The 22,723-nt window shown below is 42.4% G+C and overlaps 1 pseudogene; it reads right to left on the reverse strand.

Annotated features, from left to right (window-relative positions):
- Positions 1-21,826, reverse strand: part of LOC136694064 (zinc finger protein 286A-like) — a 57,456-nt pseudogene extending 35,630 nt beyond the window's left edge.
- Positions 21,827-22,723: the final 897 nt, after the last annotated feature.

The following is a 22,723-nucleotide window of genomic DNA, read 5'->3' on the forward strand; positions in this document are numbered from 1 at the left end:
ACATGAAACACAGTTATACATATCAGCCAAACCAGATAACAAACCTACACTAAAGAAAATGGAGGACTGTGTTAAAGAAGTGAAGCATTGGATGTCATACAATTTCCTTCTGCTAAACAGCGACAAAACCGAGGTTCTCCTTCTAGGTCCAAAACCTGCTATAAATAAGTTATCAGACTTAATACATAATTTTGACTTCCCTGTTCTCCCTAGCTCATCAGCTAAAAATCTGGGTGTTATAATTGATTCAGATCTATCATTTGATCAGCATATAGGTAACATTACAAAAACAGCTTTCCTACATCTTCAGAACGTTGCTAAGTTAAGAAGTTCCTTATCCCTCCCAGATGTGGAAAAATTAGTTCATGCTTTTATTACATCAAGTTTAGATTATTGCAATGCACTATTATCAGGATGCTCCAGCAGAAACTTGAGTAAACTCCAGTTAATTCAAAATGCTGCAGCCAGGGTCCTCACTAAAACTAGGAAATTTGATCATATCAGCCCAGTCTTTTCGGCCCTTCACTGGCTTCCAGTTAAATTCCGTATTGATTACAAAATTCTTTTACTCACGTATAAATCCCTACACTGTCTCACCCCTGAATTCTTGCAAGACCTCATCACACACTATGAACCACCAAGAGTACTCAGATCTCAGGGCGGCGGCCTCTTACTAGTACCCAGATAAGACTTCATAAGACTTCAGCGGGGGGGCTTCTCCTACAAAGCCCCTCAGCTCTGGAACAATCTTCCAGCTAGTGTTCGGGACGCAGACACAGTTACTATGTTTAAGTCTAGGCTCAAAACACACTTGTTCAGTTTAGCCTTTGGCAACTAACCTTTGTCTAGTTTAAGGTTGTCATTTCAGGAACTCATGGACATGGAGAATCAGGGTAAACCCAGATGATGTGCTCACAATTTCTCTTGTTTGGAGCGGAAGGATGTCTTTGCCTGAGCTCCTTCTGGTTTCCCTCCTCCTAGTCTGTTACAGTCAGATCCGTCACTACACTAATGAAAATATTCACATGCTCTTATTCTCTGCTGCACTCAACTAAACTAACTGCTTCCCTTTACTGTTTTCTGAGAAAATGGTGGCCCACTGATGGAAGATTGTTTGCTGGATTCTCCTGCAGCCCAGGCCAGACCAGACCAGCTGCTCACCTTATTATTATTATGTAGCATAATGACACTTCATTGGTGATAATTTAAAATTCAATCTATAGTTTGATCAGAGGAGGATGGGTCCCTTTTATGAGTCTTGGTTCCTCCCAAGGTTTCTTCCTCCAGCCTCGAGGGAGTTTTTCCTTGCCACTGTCGCCTTCGGCTTGCTTGCATTGGGCTTTGATTTAAATGTTCTGTTCTGAAACTGTTAAGCTGCTTTGTGACAACGTCAGTTGTAAAAGGCGCTATACAAATAAATTTGATTTGATTTGATAACAGTAATCTAAACTGTTAATGTTTTTCAGTACGGGCAATTTTATGTTAGACATGTTATTTAAACATATTTATTTATTAAGCAATGTTATGCAGCTGTGAAGTGTAAGGAAACACTTTCTTAAATTACTTTTGAAGCATATTGTTTAATGGATAAAAAAACCCTCACTGAAAACCTTTTAACCTCTTGGTTTTAGGACATCACAGACACAGACCTTGTAGAATTGCACCTCTTCTTCCATTTGGCTTTTGGTCAAAGACACAGCCTTGGACACGGCAACCACACCATCAGAGCTGGTGGCCTTCTGAGGGAGCATGTAGCCTTCTCTTTCATCGCTGATCCTGAAGCTCTTATTCCACCACTTTGAAGGTCAGAGGCCTGAGGTCTCTTTCATGCTCTGAGCGTGGCATTGAGCATTGCTGGATTTATACTTATAGCTTTCTAATATTACTAATAGAAATAAAGTTTAAACTTCTGACTTTCTCCACACCTCCTCTTTCCTTCTCTCACTACATTTTCTTTCTTTGTTCTTTGTTTGTTCTGAAGTGTTGAAGAGCTCGAGAGCGAGCAAGGGCGAGCCTAAGAGACAGCCATGAGAGAGTCTGTATTCCCTCTGGAAGAGAGTGGAGTCTGTTAAACACTGAGAAGAGTCTAAAAGAGCCTTGAAGAAGCCAGTTAAGTTTCTGCATCAATGGTTTTTAACCAGGTTTTGGAAACCTGTCTTGAAGGCCTGATTGGTCCACAGGGATTGAGTATAGGAGAATCTCTTGCCTTTGATTGGATGTTCCTTTAGACTAGAACCTCCCTTAATAGTGACATCACTTACAATTTATGACACTTGACAAGACAAAGACTCCTGTTGACTGTTACACAATGTAATGTCATTCAGACAAAACCATGTTTTACATAATTCTTAACCAAATAACACATGTATGTGACGTATGTGACGACCTTGGTTCCTACATAAGTTCATACAAAAATGTAATTTTAAACACATGTAAATTAACTTAAGGTTTGATTATCTAACTGGAATTAATTTTACACAGTCATATCCCATATGCAACTTCAAACTGTTTTAAACCAATGGGAATTAAAGTTTAATTCCATGGATCGAAAAGTTGATTAAGCAGTTTTTACAGAGAGCATACATTGATCCTTGGAGTGTGTCTGCCATCACCAAAAATTCCTGTCTTGTCTGACCCTTTTAGAGACCTTGTGTCATAAACCATCCTGGAGTGGCCTGTAATGTGGTTTACGACCCTCTCTGGGTATTATCCCAGATTCCAATCTGAGCTGGGGGAATCTGAGATGTCTCTGAATTTGACCATCTAGGTCCTAAGTATTAAAGTCCCAAAAGTGAAATTTCTTTTATTACAAACTAATGCACATTCATCATACTGCACTACATTAAGCACTGTTCTGAAGCTAAATGTTTTTTATACATATATATATTTATATTAGAATGAACAGGTATTTCACACAAACAAATTTTGTTTAACATTTTTGTCATTACCCAAAAAACCCCACCCAATATCCTGTATATACATACATATATTTAGACAAAAAAAAGCTAAAATAAAATAAAAAATTAATAATAAAAAAAAAAATCTACACCAAGCTGGGTGGGGAGGGTGGATACGACTGTTTACAGTAATGGTTAGCCACCCCACTTGTTAAAACAATGTTGGGGTTTATCACGCTTAGTCTAAGGTGACTGCATATTTTCAAAATGGGATAACACTGGGTTCCAAGCTTAATGAAAATGTTTATTTGACCCTCTCAGCAAATACTTGATTCTTTCTAGTTTAAGAAATAGTAAGAGGTCATTAAGCCAGTGTATAACTTTTGGCGGATACACTGATTTCCAAACTTATACAATTCTTCTGGTGGCACGGTGGCGCAGCAGGTAGTGTCTCAGTCACACAGCTCCAGGGACCTGGAGGTTGTGGGTTCGATTCCCGCTCCGGGTGACTGTCTGTGAGGAGTTGGCTCATTAGGGAGGGGATTCCTTCCAGGATGAGTCAGACACTCTTGGCCTTAGACGGTGTGATGTCAGTCGGGGGATTCCCTTCACAGAGAACTGCTGGACTGGCTGGATCGTCCCCGGAGGGAAGGGGCGTCGAAGAGTAGCTCGCTGTTTCCTCCAATCCTCAGAAGTCAGAGTATAACGCTAACATATCAGCTATCAACTAATCTCAGGGGTGGTATCTTATTCTGGCCAAAATAAGTTTCACCTGCTTTGATCAGTCATAAAATTAAAACTTTGATTGGGCGACAAACACAAACACAAATAAACAAAGAAAAGATTACGGATTACTGCTCGACGTTACTCTGTAGTTTCTGTATCACACTGCTAACTGGCACAAGGCGTCCCTTGATAGTTGCGTGAGGTCCTTCGTTAGAGTCTTTTTGAAGAAGCGTCTTGTCGGCGTAAAGAAGAAGAAGAGCGTCGCAAGTGAAGTGAAGAGAGAGCGACGTGAGGAGCGTAAAAGAGTGTGAAGCGAAAGAAAGTGAAGCGAAAAGAGAGCAGAACAGAGCGAGATTAGAGCTGGGCACTCCTTTTTCAGATGTGGCGCGGTCACGCCCATTTGGGAGGTCTCCTTTCTTTGATTGGATCCTGGGTCTGAAGCTCACGTGACTTGTTTCACGTTTCAGAGAGGGAACAGAGTCACGTATACATAGAAAACTGAATAAAGTAAAAAATACTTATTCATACTGAGTGTCTTGGATTATTAATATCAAATATCTATGTATATATATCTTGGGTATTTTACGATTACATCCCACTACAATATTATGCTAGAAGTTAGAAACTAATTCGTTTTCCTAATCAGTGTCACGCCCTCGTCTCGTCTGTTTTCCTAATCTCAGCACATGGCTTTGTTTTGTTGTTGTTCACGCCCCGCCTTTGTTCCGCCTCCTTGTCTTTACCCTCGTTATCCGTTTCAGGTGTTTCTCATTTGTTGTTGTATTTGTTGTTGTCAATATTGTTCTTTGTAATGTTCACATTTGTTTCATCGTGTTCCGTCATTCTCGTTCGTAGTCTTGTTCTTCCCTCGCTTAGTGATTGCCCTCTAGTTTGTTAATGTTTGTTTTGTTTATTTCCTGTCAAATAAAATCTGTTTTATTAACGTTTGCGTCCGCCCTCAGTCAGTCCTCCCCTCGCTCCTAACAGAATGAACGACCCAACAAAGGACGCAGCTAGCGCAGACAGTTATTTTCGGAGGCTAGGAGAAGTCCAAGCGTCCATAATTTCAGGCTATGGTAGCTTCTAGGACTTTAGAGGAGCCGAATTATGGACAGAATGACTACTCCAGCATGAATTGATGGAGCCGACGGAAAAAGCGGGCTGGAGTCTCCCCCTCGCTGGAGGATTATCCCCTCGGGTCCGGGGAAATTTTTTGGGGGGGGGTTAAGCTGTTAGCCTCCAACCTCAGGACAATGGAGGTGAGGCTAACAGGGGTGCACCTCTGGGGGATCTCATGAGTGCACCCGTCAATCCCCCTAAACCCTCTACAACTCCAGCACAAGCCCGGCGAGCAACACAATCCCCTGCCTCCGTGGACGTTGTCGCTGCAGGGTCCCCTGCCTCCGTGGACTGCGTCGCTGCAGGGCCTCCTGCCTCCGTGGACGGCGTCGCTGCAGGGTTCCCTGCCTCCGTGGACGGCGTCGCTGCAGGGTTCCCTGCCTCCGTGGACGGCGTCGCTGCAGGGCCTCCTGTTTCCATGGACGTCGTCACAAGGGCCCCAGCTCCCAAGCATCTCTCTGCACTCCCTCCTGACCTCCAAGAGAAGCTTGAAAGCCTCTTGGCAAGTCTGGAGGTCTCCGTGAAAGCGGCGCCTCCAGCCGCTCCTGTCCTCATGAAAGCGGCGCCTCCAGCCGCTCCTGTCCTCGTGAAAGCGGCGCAGCCAGCCGCTCCTGTCCTCGTGAAAGCGGCGCAGCCAGCCGCTCCTGTCCTGGTGAAAGCGGCGCAGCCAGCCGCTCCTGTCCTCGTGAAAGCGGCACCGCCAGCCACTCCATTCCCCGTGAAAGCGGCGCCTCCAGCCGCTCCATTCCCTGTGAAAGCGGCGCCCCCAGCCGCTCCAGTACCTGTGAGGGCGGCTCCCCCAGCCGCTCCAGTCCCTGAGAGGGCGGCTTCCTCAGCTGCTCATGCCCCAGAGAAGGCCGTTTCTACGGCCGTTTCTGCCCCCGTGACTGTGGCTACGGCCGTTTCTGCCCCCATGATTGTGGCTACGGCCGTTTCTGCCCCCGTGATTGTGGCTACGGCCGTTTCTCCCCCCGTGACGGTGGCCCCGGCGGCTCTTGGTCGTGTCTATGGGCCGATCCCCAGAACTGTGCCCAGGCTGGTTCCTCGGACTTCCCCCCAGACATTTGCCAGTCCTGGGCACCCCCATGTTATTTTGGTTCCCGTCTGTCCCTGTCCTAGTTCCTGTCTCTCTCCTTGTCCCTGTACCAGTGTCTGCTTTTGTTTCGATTCCTGTCCCTGTCACGGTGTTCGTGTCTGTCCCGGTAAACGTCATGGTCCCTGTTCCCCTGCCAAGTCCAGTCCAGTCCCCTGTTAGCCCTGTCCAGTCACCACTTAAACCCTCTGTCCGGTCTCAGGTCCAGTCTCCTGTTCACTCCCAGTATCCGTCCTCAGTCTCAGCACCTGTCCAGTCTATGTTTCAGTCCCCTGTCTCACTTCCTCCTGTCGAACATTCTCCTTTCACCTTAGTCTTTTCCCTAGTCATGTTGTGTTGTTTATCTCCCGTTTCTAGTCAAGTCATGTTTGTTTCTTAGTTTTGTTGTTTTGTGTGTTTTCTATCGTCATTTAGTCTCTCGTCTGTTTGTCTCTACTTTCCCTAGTTGTGGTTTTTGCCCTAGTCCCATTCTCTGTATAGTTATTCTCTTTTTGGTAAATAAAATTCATCTGTGTTTTAGCGAGTGCGTCCGCCCTCAGTAAGTCCACTTCGTGATCCGTGACAATCAGAGACACATTTTCCTTCATGAATGAAACAGAAATACACATTACTTCATTAGTTAGTAGCCATTCACTTGAGAATAACAGAGGGTGACATTAATACATATTTGCATAAAACATGTTCATAAACACCCAATGTGTTCGTTATGCATTTAGAAGGCGGCAGGGCGAAACGTGATTTCGCAAACGTCCATGCTATTTGTTTGGTTTGGATCAGGGTTGCAGGAGTTCAGTGCAAGGTCAATCCTGGGGCCATCTGTTGATTTTTGCAAGAGATAACCAGTGCGCCATCTAGGCGCCGAGGGCCATAAACTAGGTTTGTTAATTCTGGTCTCCAAAACGTTGTTTGATCTCCTTCGGCCTAAAAGCGTCAGAAACTGGTTCTGGTTTTCTCTACATTCCTGAAGAAGACGGGGGTCACTGGAAAGTGTCCTGCTCAGTCTTTGGTGTAGACATATGTGTGTGCGTGAGTGTGTGTGTGGGGGGGGGTGCAGAGTCTTTCAGCACACATGTATTCTGTGGAATGTGGGATTCTGTTCCAAAAAATCCTTATCAGAGTAGAGAGTCTTTCATTCAGAACTTTTCATTTCTTTATTCGATCCATACTCCACTACATTGGCGTAATCATTTTTACACAACAGGCACAGCTGACTTCGACACGGCATCTGAGAAAAAGCATAAGTGACACATAATCACTTTTATTTTAAACATCTACACATTAATTAAAAAAAACACAAATAACGCTTAATAATGATGTAATAAACACCCACGAAGCTAAGATTAAACATATTTATACTGTACAATGCAAAAGAAATGTTTCTTACCGTTTTCATAATATCTACACGTTCATTTAAACAAAAAACACCCAAAAAACGCTTAAAAATGATTGAATAATCATCCACAAAGCAAAGATTAGACTTTTTTATACTGTACAAAGCAAAATAAACTTACTTTTATCATTGTTAAACGTCTCAAACTCTGTTCTTCTCAATTGGCAAAGCAGTGCTGTCTCTCTCTGGCATGTACTCTGACAAATATGGCTTTAACTGAGCGGCAAGATCAGGAGAAAAAAAAAACAACACAGCCAGAGCGCTTAAGGTGGAATCGCTAGTTCTTAGAAGAAAACATTGCACTTAAGGTGGAATCGCTAGTTCTTAGCAGAAAACATAGCGCTTAAGGTGGAATTGCATAGTTCCACCTTAAGTCCCCAATTAAAACCCATTATATTACCGATTTCGACTCGGGGACTCAACGATAATGCATTGGTAAAACAGTGACCAATCGACTTCATATATGGTGGGGGGGCACTGGTCACTCTGACTGACCACAGGAAGTGACCTCTGCATTTTTGTCTGGTTAGGGGGAAATATTGTCATGTAAGGGTCATAAGTCCCTGACCCTTAGGCCTAGGGTCACCAAACTCAGATATGTTGTTTCCAAGGACCTTTGCCTCAACCGAATCCCGTGACCCTGTGACCTTCCTAAGTGACTTTTCACCTCAGAAAACCATTAGGCCTCAACTTCGTCCTTTGCTTTTTAACAAAGTTTGGGGGTCATATCTCCTTGACCTTTTGACCTAGGATCACCAGTTTTTAATATGTCCTTCGTGAGCGTGCCGTGATCCGGTGTGTCGAGTTTCGTGGCTCTTCAACCTTCCGGAGCCTTCCTTGACCCTCTTAGTCTTGCGGTCTTACCAGCTAAGAGGACTCTGGGCGTGGCCCCCATAGAAACCCATTATATTACAGATGCAGCCCATTACTCATTGGTGCTAATTTCTCCTAACACCCTTACCTATTAAGGTGGAATTACAGAGATCCAGCTTAACCGCCCCATAGAAACCCATTATATCACTGATGTGGCCCAGGGCCCCAAAGGTGATATTGCCCCTAACCTCCTAATCAAATGCAGCGGTCACTTCCTGTGGGCTGTCAGAGTGAACAGTGATATTGCCCCTAACCAGTGGTCAGCAATGCCAGTCCGATTTCTAACAAAGGACACAGACACCCCAAATGGTCTCAGAGAGTATTTCAAGCGATAACCCGTGTCCAGCAGTCACTCAGCTGTGCCTACTATCTGTGCAGTACCCGGACACTTTGGTTATAGGCCACATTGGTGATGTCTATGGAAAAATGAATGGGGAAGTTATAAACCCAGATGGATAGATGATATGGGCCACTTCTGTGCTATAGTCTATGGCCTCCGGGACACATAGGTGATGAGTAATGGTAATGAGTCTCTATGGCCCGGTTAAGGTGGAACTACCGGTTCCACCTTAACTGGTTAGGAGTTAGGGAACAATATTAAATGTGTGCCCGGATTCCACTTTGGTCTTGCAAGGCAGTTTAGGAGTTAGGGAACAATATTAGCTTAGGGGAATCCAATGCGGTCTGGCATCACAGAAGTGGAAACGACAGCCGTAATATTGTTCCCTAACTCCTAACCTACCTCGCATGACTAAAGTGGAATTAAGGTGGAACGTCCGATTTAATGTGGAACGGTGTTTAGGAAGCCACTTTGGTAATTTATATTAAAAATGGTCGGTGAAGGTGGATCTATGTGATTCCACCTTAACTGAGTTAGGAGTTAGGGGAAAACATTACCTTAGGGTCCCAGATACCACTTTGGTAATGTGGGTTTAGAGTTAGTTAAGGTAGATCTACCCCGGTCCACATTATATTTCTGCGGGACTTAAGGCTTACCCCTTAGGGATGACCTGATGTGGTTAAAGTGGAACTACGCGGTTAACGACATAAAAACGAACTGTCAGAAACCTCTTGGCTTATAAGACCGCAAGACCGTCCTCTTTGGGGGAAAAGTGAGAAAATTTTGGAAAAGAGTGTCAAAACAGGTTTCCGAGGTCATTGAAGGCTCAGGAAGGTTGTAGAGTCATTGTCGTACGCTCACAAACAACATATTAAGATTTGGTGATCCTAGGTCAAAAGGTCGAGGACTTGGGGTAAAAGCAGATTGGTAATGTGGTGCCAGAAGATAAATATTTCCCCCTAACCGCCTTAAAACTTGACCCCCCTGGGACGTTGGCAAATGACCCGCCATACCCCCACGACCCTAGGCCCAAGGGTCAGTGACTTATGGCCCCTAAAAAAAGGTCAAACATTACCGATCTGGCAACTGGACCCACCGGTGATGTATTCCCCTACAGTTTGTACTTCCAGTACTGGTCGGTCGGGTATTTTTTGGATCTGTGCAATTCCACCTTAAGAGGTTAGGAGTTAAGGGAAAGTAGTACATTAGAGGAATCCAATGCGATCTGGCATCACCGCAGTGGAAAGGACACAGCCGTGTCACTGGTAAAAACCTAGCGTTTTGTGGCTGTTTATATTCTTTGATCAAGAAAGGTCTGTTTGTGTTTGTTGAAACACTAGTGTGCCACTGGTAAAAACCTACAGTTTTGTGGCTGTTCTTATATACTTTGATTGGAGGAAAACAGTACTTAAAGTTACTGTTAGCTATTAAGGGAAACTTTTGTTTTGTTTAATTTTTGTTTGTTTGCTTGTTTTTTTGTGTTGCCTCACCATGACTTCAAATGACCAAAATGTGTGATAAAACAACCTGGAAACCTACTAACTATAGAAACAGCACATTAGTTAAGGGTGGGACTGAAATGCCTCAATGGACAGAGCCAGATTTTGAAAGGGTAATTGACAACATTGTAAAAAAACACATCATTGAGGAAAAGAGCAGTCAGTACATTTTATCTAAAGGCTTTTCTGCAGACACAGAATGGAATATTGAAGAATGTAGATCAGCTGCTATTAATGCACAGAAAACCTGTGAAAAATTTTAGAGATCACTGAAATCCCTTGAACTGAAACATGTCAAATGTAAAGGCCACTCTTGTCCTTCACCAATAGGGCATCTACATAAGAAGTCTTGTTACTCAGATTTAAATCCTCCAACGACAGCCAGATTGTATCCACAACTGGTTGCAACCAGCATGGGTGAAGAGACTATTCTGATGGCAGTGACCATTCATCTTCTAAGGAGGACCTTGAGCATGGGCTAAGTACTAGCCATGGTAAAGTGATTGTCAGAAGGAAAGCTGAAATGAGGCCTGTTACAATCACATCCGCTGAGGTACTTCACAAGAGAGGTGAAGTTAATAAAACCAGGCTAGACATTGGCCATGTTCCTTTAGATGCAGCAACCCTGGACAACCTGTACAAGGAGTTTAAACCTCCAAAGCATATGGGTCTTGAATTTATAGATCTCATGCAGAAAAAAAGAATGCTGTACTCTTTGCCCCAGTGATGCTGTGGCCATAGCAAGCCAAGTCCTCAACTTAACAGACAGCAGACATCTTGCTAAAAAGGTGTCAGATGGTTTAGGTGACAAAGGCCAGAACATTGAAAAAGGCTGGAAAGCTTTCAATGACTGGATTAGCAACAAATGCCGCAAAACTACTGATTGGGAGCAAATAACTAAATGCAGGCAGAAAAGGGGAGAATCAGCTGAAGATTTCTGCGAAAGGCTTAAAAGAGTTTTCTTGTGTCACTCAGGTATAGACATATACAATAGTGGTAACTTTGATGATACAACTGAAGGTCCTCATTTTACACAGCTGGTAGAATCTTTGAGACCAGATCTTAGACAGGCCCTGGTGACATCACTTCCCAACTGGCGTAATGTTAAATGGGGTAAAATTAAAAGTGAACTTGACAGGCTGGACCTTGACTTAGAACCAGGCCATGTGCCAGCTTCCATACATGTCCTCTCAGGAAACAGTTCTAACTCGGGTTCCAGTAAGAAGTTCCTTAGCCAGAAGAAGGAGTGCCATTATTGTCGTAACAATGGCCATTTTGCAAGAGTCTGTCGCAGAAAGCAGGCAGATAACTCCAAAAAGGGTGTGGGGGTGAACATAAATCTTAATGGTTTTTCACAGAGCAGCACAGCAGGAGCTCCTTTTAAGGGAACCTCACATCAGCAGTTGTCACTGATGATTAAATTAATGTTTGGAGTCACAGAGCAGTTGTCTTTGATATCCAAAACTCTGTTAGGAGTCACAGGAATATCAAACTGACCAACAACAGCTTAAGATCATCTGTGTTCTATAAACTTTCCAGAATCTTTACATTACTTAAGGACACAGATGAAGAGTTCACCATGTTTTTCAACAAACATGCCATCAATAACCTTCATGTTAATGATTCCCTGATGATTTAGAATAAGAAATCCTGATACATGGGTAAGGGCACTTACTGATTTAATTTGCAAGCACACCTTTCAGATATTTTGGGTTGATATAATTAAGGTAGATAACTAAGAAAAGCTTTTTGAAGGAATTTGCCTTTTATGTCTAATATTAATAAAATGTTGTTACCTGAATACATTTCGATATATTTAAGGCCTTCTTAGGTCTTGAAAATATTCTTACACTGATATTTCCAAAATCACTATACGATCTGCTTAACTTGGATAACATGATATTGTACTCCTTTAGTGCAACAAATTTTTCCATTTGGTCCTGGTGTCTGGACCAAAGGGGGAACATTAGTTAAAATAAAGGCAGGGCTGTAGGTAGCCATAAATAAATACTGGTCAAAGGGTTATGGTGAAGCATCATGACAAGTTTTCCTGGGTTTATTACATATGAATGTAAGGAAACATTTCATACTGTAAATAGATCAACTTTGCCCCAGAACTTACTGCTAGGGAAAGCTGTAGAGGAGGTGGGTGAAGCACAGACCCTCAGGGAAGATCCATGGTTTTTAGGCTGTGGTGGCTACCCCTGTTGGTGAAGATTTCAACACACTGTGTGGAACCATACCAGCCCCCTCTGAAGGACATATGGTGGGGCAGAGTATAACTTAATTGCAGATAATCTTCTCACCTGTGAAGTATCTCTTTTGTGTTGGTTACAGATAAAGCAGAGCCAGACAATGCTCCTACCTACCCAGCATAGTCTGAATGATCTTCACACTTCTGACCAAAACTACAACGCCTGAAGAGCTGAGTGTCTACAGCTTCAACCAGACTTTAAGATCTCTCATCAAATGATGTTCTTCAAGGCATTATGCACACATCTTGGCCATTTGATGCTTACAGAGCTGAAGGGCTGTAGAGGCATGCGCTATGAAAAATGGACTGAAGGTAAACAGTGTTGAAGCATTTGACTATTTCATACTTGTAATGATGATACAGTTTTGTGATTCTCCATTAGAGAGAATCAAAGGGCGGATTGAGAGAAACTATGTAACTATTTCTATTTACATCTAGAAACTATTTCATCATACACCTCCCCTCACACCTCTTGTTCTAGCTTATTTCCTTGACCATCACCCTTATCACACCTACCCCTCCTCTCACCCCTATTCTTCCTCCTATCCCTCCCCTGATTTCCATTTTCTCTCACCTTTTCCCCCCTTCCTGTCTTACACATTCTTCATCACCCTCATTCTACATACCCCTCCTCTCACTCCTCTTCTTCCTCCAATTCCCTTCCCCCACTACTCCAATGTATATAAGGCCCTCCTAAAATATTTGGTATCAGACTGGATCGAGATCAGACTGGCGGGACCAGACTGAATTGGGAACAGAATGAACTGGCTATAGACTGAACTGTTGACAAACTGATGACCCATGCTTTTCTGCATGCACGTGAAGGAAACCTCTGAACCTCCAGTTTCTAAACTTCAGATCATCCTGAGATAGACTTGGATCATCCAGCTGTACTCATACATGGTCCTTTGTATGTGTAAGTAAACTCCAGTCAACGCCGAGCTCCAGTCTCCTGACTCTTCAATGCAGAATTTCTAACACTCCTAACCTGCCTCGCATGACGAAATGGAATTAAGGTGGAACGTCCGATTTAAGGTGGAACGACCGTTAGGAGTTAGGGGAAAACATTACCTTAGAGTCCCAGGTGCCACTTCGGTAATGTGTGTTCAGAATGGTCGGAGCGACCCGGCCGCCGTTCAGGACGACCATTACCGAAGCACCACTGGGACTCTGAGGTAATGTTTTCCCCTAACTCCTAAACATGACAAACAGTGACATTTGTAAAAAAAAAACGAAGCATTTCCTATGTGGACGATTTGGTAATTGTGGATCAGTGTGTAAGTGCCACAATCCTCATGCGGCCACATTGGTAATGTGGGACAGGACGCGTTCACTTTGGTAATGTCATGAACTGGAAACTGTAGTAGAAACGCAGTCCAGGCTCCATCTTGATAATGCGATTCATTCACTTTGGTAATGTAATCTGTAGTTGAAACGTGTACCTTTGGAGTCCAGGTTCCGCCTTGGTAACGTGGGTTCGGAACTGCCTGGACGACCATTACCAAAGTGGCACCAGGACTCCAAGGTAATGTTTTCCCCTAATTCCTAAACCTCTTGAACTGCGACACTTGTAAACGTGACACAGACGAGGTCAACGAAGCATTTCCTTTGTGTATTTTGGTAATTGCGGATTAGGATGGAAGTGCCACAATCGTGATGTGGCCACGTTGGTAATGACAGGAACTGGAAACAGTAATAGAAACACGCACCATTGGAGTCCAGGCTTTGTCTTGGTAATGTGGGTTCGGAACTGCCTGAACGACCATTACCATGAGGTAATGTTTTCCCCTAACTCCTAAACCTCACGAAATGCAACACATTAGGTAATGTCAGGAACTGGAAACAGTAGTAGAAATGGTGTACCTCTCTTGCCGATGTAGGCTTATTTACCCTGTTCCACCTTAACTGAGTTAGGAGTTAGGGGAAAACATTACCTCAGTGTCCTGTTGCCACTTTGGTAATGTATGTTAAAAATTGTCTGTAAAGGTGGATCTATTTGATTCCACCTTAAATGAGTTAGGGAAAAACATTACCATAGAGAGAAATTATGAAAATTTCCTATGGGAAAACCCATTAATTTTTTTCAAACTTTGACGTCACATAGCTCCGCCTACAAATGTCATAGACCGATGGGACTGCTGCTAAGAATCAAGTTCTGATGTGTGACGTCATGTTTCCACTTTGGTAATGTGGGCCCTAATTAGGGCTGTTGTTTTACTGGTGCCGTTGAATAAGGAGTCAGCAAAGATTTTCCCAGCTCTGCTAGGAAAAGTCACCTCTTGAAACTCTTCCTCTGATTCCAGGTTGGGTCGATGGCTGTCCACACCACATATGCATTGAAAGCACACATCAAGGATGTTGTAGAACAGTGCCACAGGCTAGGTCTTCCACTTCCGACACATCATTCCAGTTCATTTTCAGTGCCGTCTTCATCATGTCCAAATTCCTGGACAAGAACCTCTTCGACAGATAACCGCTTGGTCAGTCGCCTACTAATTGTGCTCAGAGTAAAAGGAGTGCAAGGCAAACATCAAGCTATATATATGGGGTCTGTGTGAAGGTGGTACATTGATTAGTCTGGAAGGTGTGATTCACGTGGGGGATAGGCACAAAAGCGTGGGAAAGAGATCCGCAAAAGACATTGTTCAGTCTGAAATGTGTGTGAGTGAGTGAGTTGGGGTGATGTGTATGGGGATATTTCTGTCTGATGGATGAATATAGTCTGGATACCCATTCATTTCCTATGGTGGTCACTATTGACCGGGAACACCACAGGTGTAACAACGCTGATTAATACACTCAAAATTCAATGAAAGTGGTGATCATTACTTTTATATGTTCAAGTACATAGTGTGGAGGCTATCGTAAGGCCTTAAGGCAATCAGATGTAAAACACAGTATTTATGAGTGTTTTAAGTTGTAAATGGGTCAGATATGACCCGAACACGACAGTAAGGTTAAACTTAACAAGGACACAACTACCGAAAACAAAATAACAGTTCATATGTTTGCTTGTTTGTTACTTTATTTATTTATTGAGTGGATATTCACAAGCATCGTCGTTCTCTCTTTTGTACCTGTTAGAAGACATTTTAATGAGAATTATTACATTGTTAATTAAGGAATCATCAAATCAAATTTATTTGTATAGTGCTTTTTACAACAGATGCTGTCACAAAGCAGCTGAAATGTAAAGAATGTAAAAATCCCCAGGAGAACGAGGCCAGTGGCAAGGAAACACTCCCTCAGAGCTGAGGAAAAAGCCTTGGGAAAAAGTCACCCGGAGCAGGAATCTAACTCACAACCTCCAGGTCCCTGGAGCTGTGTGACTGCGACAGTACCTGCTACGCCACTGTGCCACCCTCATAAGTTTAATAATTAGTTTAAAAGCTTTGGGTACATGGCCCAGACTAAGGAATGAGTTTACTATAGTTAAAAGAGGATTGATAATAGCTGTTAGTACTTCTTTGAGTAATTTTGTGGCAATTGCATCAAGTGTGAAAGTTGTACAGTTTGCAGAGGTGACAATCTTCTCTATTCTAGTTCTAATGTTGGGAGTGGGAAGTTTCAAGTCTTTCTTTATGTTACACAGTGGTGTGAAAATTTATTTGCTGCCTTTTTTTGTGTTTGTCATTCTTAAACGTTTCAGATCATCAAACAAATTTAAATATTAGACAAAGACAACACAAGTAAATTCAAAATGCTGTTTTTAAATGAAGGTTTTTATTTTTAAGGGAGGAAAAAAGTCCAAATTACATGGTCCTGTGTGAAAAAGTGTTTGCCCTTAAACCTAATAACCCCTTGAGCCACCCTTAGCCACAACAACTGCAATCAAGCATTTGTGGAAACTTGCAATGAGTCTTCCACAGCGCTGTGGCACTCCCCAACTTAATGTACTTTAACTGGGCAGCAAATTTACAAAAAATAATAGACTGGATGCAGTCCCCCACAAGCAGAATGGTGCAAAATGGACTCCAGCTCCTGTCCATCGACATCTCTTATTGCACTTGTTACTGCTAAACTGCCTTTCTCTATTTTACAGTACACACCATGCTCAGCTGTTAAATCCACTCTTGAAATTTGGGAACAATTCTGTTGAAATTTTAAACTATTAGACTTTTCATTGCCCTTAAAACTTATTAGTAGTTAATATAAAATTCATGTAATAATTTAATTTCTTTTTGTATTTTATATGTGTTCTGTGTTTCAGGACTACGATAATAACAGATATATAGGCATGTCAAAACGACAAGCTATAATTGATAAGCTGAAAGAGCTTAGGGACAGTGGGCCCACGCCACCGATCTCGGTCTCTGCTGAAAGTTTTATAGACTCTTTTGAAGGTGGCAACAAGACATCGACTCCAGCAACACAGCAGCAGCAACCAGAAGAAGAGGCTGGCACAAGCTCGGGTGTCTCAACCTCGGATGTCCAACCTCGGATGTCTCAAGCTTCTGTCAACCTTTGACTGATGACCCAAGCTTGGGTGCATCAACCACTTATGCCGGAAGCTCAGGTGCACCAACAACAGCTGAAGGGTGTTCTCCATTGTCTCTCACTCTCCCTAATACAGAGGGTGAGAAAGACAAGATCATTAAGGAATTGAAGGAGAAGATCAAGTTACTGGAGGACAAATTGGAGGCCAGTAACAGAGAACTAAAATACTTTCGCACATTGACCTCCATTGTACATCAATCAAGAAGGCAAAAATTTAGCAAGCGTGATCTTTTCCAGGAAGGGGAATGTCCGAAATATGGTAGGCTATGTTTATTTTACTTATTATTTAATTATAATGTATTTTAAATTGTATACTAAATGTTTTGTTTTTGTTTTTTTTAGAGCACATTCTTCAGAAATATCTGGAGTACACCTTTGGGAAAGATTGCAAGGGAAAGAAATTAGAAAACGGAAAGATGGCCCTCACCCAGATAAGAAGGTTTCTTATCTTTGCTGGGGAGGGCCATCTTTTGAATAGGGATTATGCCTTCTTGAAAAAACACGAGAACATATTAGTTATTTACTGTTTTTCAGATGGGTGAACAAATTGAAGAAAGATGGGTTTAAGCCCACAACCATCAAAATCAATCTTCTAAATTTAAAAAGTTTTTTTTCCTTTTTATCAAACTTTCCCGGGAAAGTAACACACCTCAACCATTGTGACTACAATTGGCTAAAGTTGGCTATTTCTCAACAAACTAAAGAGCTCAAAAAGGATCTGACGAGTCATCGTCAGTACATAAGAAAACTGCCACCGAATAAGTGTTGTGGAATATCTTTAATTTTCTATTGAGCAGAGAACAATATTGGGTTGAAGCATAATTTATATATTGATGCATGAGGTGTATGATTGTTTGTTTTTGTGTGCCAGAAAAATTGGTCAGGAAAGAAGACATGATGGCCTATAGACGGGAAGCTAGGGTAATCACTCCCAAAAAGCTGGGTAAGTTTTGTCCTATAAACAAATACTTCTTTGGTTTTGTTACAAACTTATGTTGGAATGTTTTGTTTATTTTATGTGTAGATCAACTGAGAAAAACCAAATCGAGGCTTTGCATCCAGCAGGTTTTTGGGCTAAGGGCGGGCTACTTTGTTGTGGGCACGAGGCACTGCACGGGTGTGCTCACAAACATGATGTCTCTGAGGTGATGGGTGCTGAAGCTGGAGAGAGCAGCATTGTGATTGAAATAAGCTTTTACATTGAAGTTCAACATGTTGACTTGAGTTAGACTTAATATCGTTGATGATAAACATAATGCATTGCTTTTATTGTTTTTATTCAAAGGTTGCCCAGCATAAATCAGCTGGAACGTACGGGTTCGCCCAGCTCTGCCTCACTGAAGAGGAATACAGCTGGTTCACAACGCTGCTCCAATTAAGATCCGGCTTCGAAGGGGCAGACTCCTCATTTTTCTTTTTCTCTGCCTCAGGTGGCAGCTGCCTAAAGATCCTCCTCTACTTTCAGCAGGAGTGGACAAGGATGGGGTTTCGCGGAAGGTTCAACTTCCGCCATTTCCGAACCACCATGGTCCATCAGGTGTGCATGCATTTATTTGTCTGACAATAAGAGAACCATGTGAAGAATATGATGGGTTGTAATTTGTTGTTTCTGTTTTAGACTAAGAACATGTCACCATCAAAGAGGAGGAGGATACAGAGGGCAATGTGCCACTCGGAGGCGGTGGCAGAGAAGTTTTATGTGCCTCTAAATGACACTGAGAAGGCTGCAGAAATGGCAGCTCTGCAGATGGCTGCAATTGGGGAGTCTGCCCCAGCACCCATCCAGGGGAAAGAAGAAGCTGGACAGTCACAAGGCACACCCTCGGGTCCCCTGCCTGCAAAGAGGACACTGTTTTGGACAGAAACATCTTGTTCATGTGTGAAGAAGAAGCATGCACGCCGTCAAATCGTTGAAGAGAGTGACAGTTCAGATGTGGAGCTTGAAGAAAATCAGACCTGTTTGTTACCACACACGCCGATCAAAACTGTACGTTAAACAATATACGTTTTATTTTACATAAGTAATTATTATGTGTTCTAACTTCTATTCTTTTTTTTTCTTAGATGCTGGGAACACAGTCGGTGGAGCATCATGAGTATGCAATTTCGCCAACAATAATTGTTTCTTCACCAGCTAGCCGTACAATTAAAGTCACCAATGGTTAAACTGATTAGATGTGATGATGAGTAAACATGGAAGATACAACTACTGTCTGCGAAATTGCATATTCATATTTTTTTTCTTGTAAATAGTTTTTAAATGGCTTTTATACAAATACACATACACAAGCCCACATACATTAAAAATATTAAACTTAGAATTTGAAAACTTTATATAGTTTTAAAATGTAAATATGTTGATTTTTTATATTTGTTCTTCTTGTTGTTGTTGATTTTGTTGTTCAATAAAACAAACTTGTTTTCCCTGTTTAAATATTAAAAACCTTCGATTTTATCGAAGGAGCACCGACCTCTCCGATTTAGAGAAAATCAAGGGGGTACGACTTGGTGCCAGAGAGAAGATAGACCCCGTTTAAGGTGGAACTGGGTAGTTCCACCTTAACCAACCGTTTTAAACATGCATTACCAAAGTGGCACCTGGGACTCTAAGGTACTGTTTTCCCCTAACCCCTAAACACTCAAAGCAGTGGTCAGTCCTGGCACTCAGCCAGAGTGTCTGGAGTGTCCCCCCCCCCCCCCCCCCCCCCACTGACTGACCACTTTATTCCCCAACATGGAGCAAGGAAACTCCAAGTGGTAAGAGTGAGTATTGCAAGGAATGACCAGTGGTCAGTGTCCCCTCAGTATCCCCCATAACATACAGTACCGGGGCCACCTTGGTATTGTACAGATTCCTAATGTCTATGGGAAAACCCATTCAATGTTATAAGCCAGAGCCGGCCGCGTAATGGTGGACAACTCTGTGCTGTGGCCAATGGCTTCAAGGCCACTTTGGTAATAAATCCTATAACCCTAACCTCTACCAGTCTGGTTAGGAGTGTGCAAGCCCCAGCCCCAGCCGCTGCCTTCGCCCTCAACAAGGACATGGACAGAAAAGGAATTGCTGTGAGCTCCCTGCCCCTAGAGCCAACAAAGCATGCCTGAGATGCTACAAATGTGGTGCCTAGTCTGACCAAAGTGTCAAATGACACTCTTGTATGAATTCACATGCCCAAACAACTTCATGTTGAGTTTTCAATTTATTTTTTACCTTACATGTTCATTGATTCATTGTCTGTAATCCTTATCCAGTTCAGGGTCACGGTGGGTCCGGAGTCAACCCAGAATCACTGGGAGCGAGCCAGGAACACACCCTGGAGGCGGCGCAAGTCCTTCACAGGTTGACACACAAACATTCACAGGTTGAAACCCACGCAGACACAGGGAGAACACACCACATCTTTCATCTTTCCCAGCTGTGCTCCAGAGCGTCCCAAAGCCCTTCTACAGAACCTACTCAGAGTTGGTTGGTTGTCTCCTCTAGCAAGGTCTGACTGCGACAACATGAGAGTTTCTCGGCTCCACACTGTACCCATGTATATATTGTTATGAGAAAAGTAGCAAATAAGAAGTAGCTATTGTTTCTGGCACAGTGTGACTTGTTAGTGAAAAAACCCAGTCTTATTTTGTGTAACTTTGAGACAAAGATCAAAGTCTTTTGGAAGCTCAATACAGAGTTATATTGTCTCTATTTGAAGAACAGTGAAACAAAGCAATGAATGAACATGAATGAAAGGGTAAATAGAACCTGTAATAATTAATTCTGAGGTCAAATCTTGAAAATAAAAATACAAATTCCATAAACAGTGAGTGGCATCTGGTATCACACAGTTCAATCAGACATCTCCAAAATTCCCAAGCACTACACAATTCAGCTTAAAGAATATTTTTACATTGAATTTGATCCAGTGCAGTAATTAAATCCAAGTCTCTGCAGGTAATCCCTCACTCAGTGCTAATAAGGTTTTTCTCCTGTGTGAATGCATTGGTGTATTTGGAGATTACCCTGTTGAGTAAAACTTTTCCCGCACTCTGAACATTGATACGGTTTCTCTCCTGTGTGAATGCGCTGGTGTGTTTTTAGACTGATCTGGTGAGCAAAACTCTTCCCACACTGTGAACAGTGATACGGTTTCTCTTCTCTGTGAATGCACTGGTGTTTTTGGAGATTACTCTGTTGAGTAAAACTCTTCCCACACTCTGCACAGTAATACGGTTTCTCTCCTGTGTGAATGTGCTGGTGTTTTTGGAGACTATCCTGTTGAGTAAAACTCATCCCACACTCTTCACAGTCATAAGTTTTCTGTTTGTGTTTACTTGTTTCAGATTTCCTGTTGGATGTGTGAGTGTGGGGAGTAGCCAAGGATGTTTCCTGAGAACTGGAGCTTCTGTCCTCCATATCCTCGCATTTAATCCCCCCTGATCTCAACATTGTGTTAAATTTCACTTGGAAATGTTTCTTCATGTACCTCTGGAAAAACTGAACTGATCCAGAGAATATATCCAAAGAGATGGTCTTCTGTCCTGCAATAAATAAAAGACAATAAAGAAACAAAGATAAATTAGTTAAATTCACTTTGTCCTGGCTTTCAACTAGTGACCAATATTCTCCTGAATTTGTAGTCAGTTTGACCTTACGTACTGCTACCGAAACAGCAAAAATAAGTTTATTTACCAGCTGAGGATGGATTTCCCCTTTTGACTTGGGTATTCCCAAGGCTTTTTCCTTCTGTTCTGACAAATCTTTTCCTGTCACTTTTGCCTCAGCAGCACCCAGTAGGTGCTAATAACCAGAATTGTGTGCAGATCCATTGTGCAAACACCTGCTGTATAAAGTTCTTTATAAATAAATACTCTGAAATTTCAAAAACCCTTTTCTTCACAGGGGTCATCAGGTAGACAACTTCCCTTGTCAGTGTTCCGCTGAATTAAGCCCACAACACCTCCAGAATGCTCAACAGTAAAATCTGGCATATAACAGTATAACAGTTAAACCAGACCCACCCCCTCCAAGCTATCTTTACAATCCCTCCTTACCATTAAGTATCAACAACTGTAAATCCTAAGAATGTACCTAGCCCCAATGGTACCGTTAATGCATGCTCCTCCATAGCTGCCCTTAATTTCCAGTTCCTCATGCCGAACTGCAAAAGCAGGTATATGGCAGACTTGGCTACAAATTCCCTAACAAGATTAACTACACTAAAACCTAATATGGTGGTAGATATAATAATAATAAATTGTTTTTTTATTACTAAATTATTTTTAAATAATAAACTATAGCCAAAAATAAATTCAACTAGATATAACTAACTACATATATATCCTTCTGTCTACCTCTGATATGTATGTGTAAAAGTGTGTGTGGTGCAATTAAAATGTCACGCCCTCGTCTCGTCATGTCTGTTTTCTCGATCTCAGCACATGGCTTTGTTTTGTTGTCGTTCATGCCCCGCCTTTGTTCCGCCTCCTTGTCTTTACCCTCGTTATCCGTTTCAGGTGTTTCTCGTTTGTTGTTGTATTTAAGCCCCCTTGTCTCACGTCCTGTCGAACATTGCACCTTTGTTTCGTCGTGTTCCCAGTCAGGTCATGTCGTTTTGTCATTCACGTTCTCCTTTGATTCCAGTTCCCAGTCTCGTTGTTTTCCTTACTTTCTCTAGTGTCATCTAGTCTGTCTGTCTTCACAGTTTTCCTGTGTCTAGTTTAGCCTGCTTGGCGCCGTGTTTGTTTTCCTTCTGTTAAAGTTTCTTTGTTTTGTTATTATTCGTTATTAAAGTTTGTTGTGTTTTAGCGAGTGCGTCCGCACCCCTCGAGCCTAACATAAAAATAATAATAACAAGAAGACAATTCCTAACAATTACAATATGGTCCTACACTACGTGTTAGGACCACAATAATAATAATAATAATAATAATAATATTGGCACCTGTTACAGCCTGTCTAGGTAGGCCGCAACATAAAGTAAAAAGAAAAAAAAAAAGTATATGTCTCCCCCAACTCCTCACACTTCAATCCAACCAGACCAAGGAAACTA

This window comes from Hoplias malabaricus, chromosome 4 (genome assembly GCF_029633855.1).
Source record: "Hoplias malabaricus isolate fHopMal1 chromosome 4, fHopMal1.hap1, whole genome shotgun sequence".
Lineage (NCBI taxonomy): Eukaryota > Metazoa > Chordata > Actinopteri > Characiformes > Erythrinidae > Hoplias > Hoplias malabaricus.